Below are 6,000 nucleotides of genomic sequence, written 5' to 3'. Positions count from 1 at the left end.
TAGAGTATCCCAAAAAGATACCTTCATCAGATTTGGAATCAAATTTGCCTAGGTTATTTTTACCATTATTATGAATGAAACATACACAACCAAAAATATGAAAGTAGTTTACTTTGGATTTTCTATCTCTCCAAAGTTCATAAGGTGTTTTCTTTATAATTGGTCGCAATAAAACTCTATTTAGAATATAACATGATGTGTTAATTGCTTCAGCCCAAAAGTACTTTGGAAGATCACTTTCACACAACATGGTCCTAGCCATTTCTTTTAGGGTTCTATTCTTTCTTTCTACCACTCCATTTTGTTGTGGAGTCCTAGGTGCAGAAAAGTTATGAGTTATGCCCTTTTTATTACAAAATTTTTCAAAGAGATGATTTTCAAATTCTGTTCCATGATCACTCCTAATAGCTATAACTGAAGTATTTTTTACATTAGTTACTTTCTTATAGAATTTCTTAAATGCTAAAAAAGCTTCATCTTTATGAGCCAAGAACATGACTCATGTGTATCTAAAAAAATCATGTACTATCACAAGACCATACTTCTTTCCACCAAGGCTTGTGGTCCTAGTTGGTCCAAAGAGGTCCATGTGAAGTAGCTCAAGAGGTCTAGTAGTAGAAACACAGTTTATAGTCTTAAAAGAACTTCTAAATTGTTTGCCAAATTGACATGCTCTACAAATTTTATTTTTCTCAAATTTCAGCTTTGGCAAACCAATCACAGAATCTCTTTTAATTAATTTAGACAGTGTATCCATGCTTGCATGACCTAATTTACGATGCCATAACCAACTTTCCTCATTGATCTTAGTATCATCAGCTACTAAGCAGCGGCTGTTTTTAGCAAGATCATCAAGATCTACTACATACACATTGCCACGTCTTAGTTCTTTGAAAACTAGGCTATTGCCAATTGAATTGGTTATGATGCATGAAGATGACTTAAACAAAACATCAAAACCTCTATCACATAATTGACTAACGCTAAGTAAATTATGCTTGAGACCATCTACAAACCGAACATTATCAACAAGGGTTGCAGATGTGATTTGTATTTTACCGATACCAATGATGTGACCTTGGTTAAAAGTCATTACACCTTTTTTTCTTAGATTCTAGGGTAAAAAATTGCTCCTTGTCATCCGTCATGTATCTTGAGCAGCCACTATCCATGTACCAACAGTGTTTATTGAGCTTGGTCGCAAGACACTCCTATATACAAAGAAATCAAGCAGTCTTAGGTACCCAAGTTTTCTTGGGTCCTTCTAGGTTAGCTATGTTAATTCCTTTTGAAACCCAAATCTTTTTAATTTTTCTTTTAGCTTCTGTTTTTCTATATTTGCACACATTAGCTTTATGTCCTATTCTATCACAACAAAAATAGGTTACATCTTTAGCTTTACTTTCACCGGCTTTTACAAAGAAGTTTTTAAGAAATTTCTGTTTGTTCTTAGGCTTATATCCTAACCCGGCTCTATTAAACACAGCTCTTTGACTATTAAGAATCATTTCTAGTTTTTCAGAGCTATAGGTAAACTTCTCAATAATAGATTTATATTTTTTAAGTTCTTTAGTTAATTTCAAGTTTTCTTCATTCAATGATTTAACATTATTAATTGAATTATCTTGTAAAGTATGATTACTGTTTTTAAGTTTAGAAATTTTCTTAGTTAATATTTCTTTATCTTTAATTAAAGTATCAGTTTTTTGAATTAGCAATTGGTTGCTTGTTTTAAGTTCTTAATTTTTTTTGATAATAGAATCCTTATCCTTAATCAATTTATCAGTTTTATGAATGTAAGATTGATTAATTAGCTTCAATTTTTTTGTTTTTAAAGGTTATTGTCCTATACTCATCCATTAGTTCATTAAAAGCATCATACAATTCTTCAAAGGTAAAATCTAAATAATTTTCAATACTTACCTCATCCTCGTTAGCCATAAGACATATGTTGGCCTTCTCTTCTTGTTCTTCTTCTGATGATGAGTTGTCGGATTCTGTCCAAGTAGTGAAGAGGGCTTTCTTCTTCTTGAATCTGCCTTCCTTTTTTAATGTAGGGCAGTCGGCTCTGAAATGATCCGGCTTCTTCCACTCATAGCATATGATTCCCTCACTTTCATTCTCCTTACCCTTGTCCTTGTGGAAGGAGCTTGAAGGGAACCTTTTCTTGTGGAAGGTTTTCTTTCTATTGATAAACTTTCTGAATTTCCTCACAAGAAGTGTCTCTTCTTCATCCTCCTCATTGTCCTCTTCTTCACTACTACTACTGCAAGAAGAATCTTTGTTAGAAGAAGTAGATTTGAGGGTAATTACCTTTTTCTTATAGGAGAATTCTTCTTCACTGTGTTGTTTCATCGTGAGCTCATGCATCATTAGAGATCCAAGAAGCTCCTCAAGTGGCAATATATTCAAGTCTTTTGCTTCTTGGATTGCCGTGACCTTGGCTTCTCATGACCTTGGTAGACAGCGAAGAATCTTCCTAACAAGATCACTGTTAGTATACCTTTTGCCCAGGCTTTTTAGACCGTTGACAATATCAGTAAATCTGGTGAACATGCAAGTAATAGTTTCATTAGATTCTATTTTAAATAGCTCATATTATGAACTAGCATATTGATTTTGGATTCTTTGACCTGATTTGTGCCCTCGTGGGTCACTTCAAGTCTATCCCATATCTCTTTTGCAAAAATCTAAGTAGAGATTCTATTGAATTCATTTGGGTCTAAGGCACAATATAGTACGTTCGTTGCCTTAGCATTAAGTTGTACTTTTCTTCTATCAAATTCATCCCAATCTTTTTCAAGCTTGGGAATGGACATATTATCTATCGTGTGTGTTGGAATGTGTGGTCCATTTACTATGATACTCCATACATCATAGTCTTGGGCTTGGATGAATATTCTCATCCTAGCCTTTCAATAGGTATAATTTGTATTGAAAAATGGTGGCCTATTGGTGGATTGCCCATCACTAAGGGAAGATCCAAATGGGGTTGTCATCTTAATCTTTTACTCTTTTTAAAGATTGGAACACCAATCGATATGAGAGCACCTGCTCTGATACCACTTGTTGCCCAAGGAGACAACCCAAGAGGAGGGGTGAATTGGGTTTTAATTAATTATTGACCAATTAAAAATAAGATGAGTGATTAACTAAATCTATTGCAAGTGAATTAGTTAGATCACTAGATGCAACGAGTGAAGAGAGAGAAAGAGACAAGGTCCAATACAAACACAAAAAGGTTTATAGTGGCTCGGAGCCAACTCTTGCTCCTACGTCCACTCCCCAAGCCGCACTTGGAAGTTCACTATAATCTCTAGGATTACAGCCGGTTGTTTTGCAAGCTCACAACATAACTTGTTGTTTTCGCGAGGTCACAACGAACTAGGTCGGTTTTGACAGGCTCACCGACTAGAACCACTCGATTATTTTCCCAAGTTCACAATCAAACCCAGTTAGTTTTTCCTCGGTTCACCAACCACAACCTTACACCGTTGCTTTTATTTTTGGCTCACCAACAAATCTTACAACCCTCGATTCAATCCCCTAATTGAATCAAGTACAAAAAATAAGAATTTAAAGTTCACAAGGAAAACTTCTAAAAAGCAAATATGAAACAATATAAACAAGATTGAGTTAGAAGCCCTCAAACAGATTTGAGATGAAGAAGTGGGGGCTTCTCGATTTCTGAGTCTCCTCTTGAATGAGTTGAAGGATGTAAGACAGTAGGTAGAGCTTTGAATATGAAGGAATCCTTTTTGGTTTGAGTTGAATGCACTTCTTCTTTTTTTTGCTTGGATTCACTCTACTGAAGCTCTTGGTGGTTGAAAATCTTTAATGCTCAAATAAAATAACTCTCTTGTTGTCTACTACTGTTCACTCTAGCTATTTAAGTGATTTTCTTCGAAAATTAGCCGTTAGAGAGTGATTTGGAGCCGTTCTAACCCGTCTACATAATCTGACAATGTAACCATTGGGATCGGAGTCGACTCACGCGATCTGGAGTCGACTCATCTGTTACTGGAGTCGACTCGCACTTTACTGGGGACAACTCGTCCACTGTTCCAGATTTAAATTAAAGTGCATGCCTCGTCCTAGGGTCGACTCGGACCAAACTGGAGTCGACTCGTCAACAGCTGAAGACGACTCGGGCACTTAGGGGTCGGCTCGTTCTCAGGGTTGCAGAAATCCAACTTTCTATTTTTTTTCCTCGAGTCGATTCGGGTTGACTAGGAGTCGACTCGGCTGTCTTGAGAGGCAACTCGAGATCTTCGAAAGACGTCTCGTTCTTATAGACCGGAAAATTGATTCTTTGTCTTTTGAACTGATCTGCCTCGGAGTCGACTCGGGCCTCGTTAGAGTCGACTCGGCTAACTTGGGGGCCGACTCTAAAACACTTGGAGTCGACTCATTCACAGGATCTCCGAAACTGAATCTCTGCCTTTCAGACTGCTTTCCTTTGGGAGTCAACTCGGACAAACTGGAAGTCAACTCGGCTGATGTGGGAGACGACTCGAAGTCTTCACGAGTCGGCTCGCTGACAGGGTCTCAAAAATGAACGTTCTGTCTTTTTGTCAGTTTTTCCATGGAGTCGACTCGGGACCATCTGGAGTCGACTCGCCAAGCATCGGAGCCGACTCGTAACCTTTTGGAGTCAACTCGCTAACAAGATCTAAAATTCATCGTTCTATCTTTCTGTCTGTTCTCAGTCGAAGTCGACTCGAAGAGTTCCGGAGTCGACTCGAGCTTGTGCCAGAAACTTCAAGTGTGCCGGAGTCGACTCGCAAGATTCAGGAGTCAACTAGTGATGCAGACTTTGGTTCAAATAGAGTTCAATACATAACCAAAATACTCTGAACCAAAGCTCAAGGCACTTAGATAGAATTTAATAAAAATTTCCCTGAAACACTAGATTGAATTCATTAGAACAACATAAGACATACTCAAATGCTTTGAGCTCATCAAAATCAATTAGAAAATACTCAATCACTCCATAGAGGTATTGACCGATCTGATGGTTGAATTGTGATTAGGAATCACAAATAATCAATTTGATTGATAATTGGTTAATCCGCTAAGAGTTAGTGAGTTGATGAAGAAATAATTGCAATTGGATTGCAATTTAATTTAATTAATTGGATTTAATTAATTGGATTTGATCACGAGTCCTACTTGGAGTAGGATTCTTGGAGTTCTTATTGGATTAGAATTTCAAATTAAATTAGAGTCCTACTTAGAGTAGGATTTCTAAAGTTCTAATTGGATTAGGACTAAAATTTCAGTAGTCCTAATTAGATTAGGAGTTCTTAAGTTCTAACTAATTTTAATCTAATTAAACCAATGACTCCTAATTGGATTAGGATTGAAGAGTTCAATTGAGTCATGGTTCAATAGAATCCTAATTGGATTAGGATTTGGAGGAAATTGAAATGGGTGCACTAATCCTATTTTGAATAAGATTGACCCATGCATTAGACCCAACCCTCCCCACTTAATTTGATTAAGTGGGGGCTGACCAAATGGGATAAAAGGGAATATGCACCTCCCTTGCCTGAATGCGTGAGGAGAAAAGGAGGGGCGTACGCCCCTCCTCTTTTGATTTCAAAAAGGGATAAAGATGAGCTCCTAAAATTTAGGAGCTCATCTCTATCCACACGCCATCAAAAAGGGGGTTCAAAGGGGCTGCCGATTTGTGGTGTTTTTCTCTCCTTTCAGCCGTGAACCCCTCCTCCCCTCTTCCTCCTTTGAGCCGCAAGTAATAAGGGAAAAAGGAAGCTTTGGCGTGGCCTCCTCCTTCCTCCATTTGATTCCAAAGCAAGAAAAAAGAAAAGGCTGCGAAAGGGCCTTTAGATCTTCTTCCTTGGCTCTTCCTTCTTCTTCCTCCTCTCAAGACAATCAAGAGTTGATTCAAAGGGAAGGATATCAGCCATCAAAAGTCCTCTCTGCAAGGGAGTTAGCACCCTGGGAAGATTCAAATACGTAGATCGGTCCACTGCCTCG

The sequence above is a fragment of the Phoenix dactylifera genome, unplaced genomic scaffold (genome assembly GCF_009389715.1).
Source record: "Phoenix dactylifera cultivar Barhee BC4 unplaced genomic scaffold, palm_55x_up_171113_PBpolish2nd_filt_p 000341F, whole genome shotgun sequence".
NCBI lineage: Eukaryota > Viridiplantae > Streptophyta > Magnoliopsida > Arecales > Arecaceae > Phoenix > Phoenix dactylifera.
The sequence above is the reverse complement of the archived record's forward strand: the minus strand, read 5'-3'. Positions refer to the sequence as shown.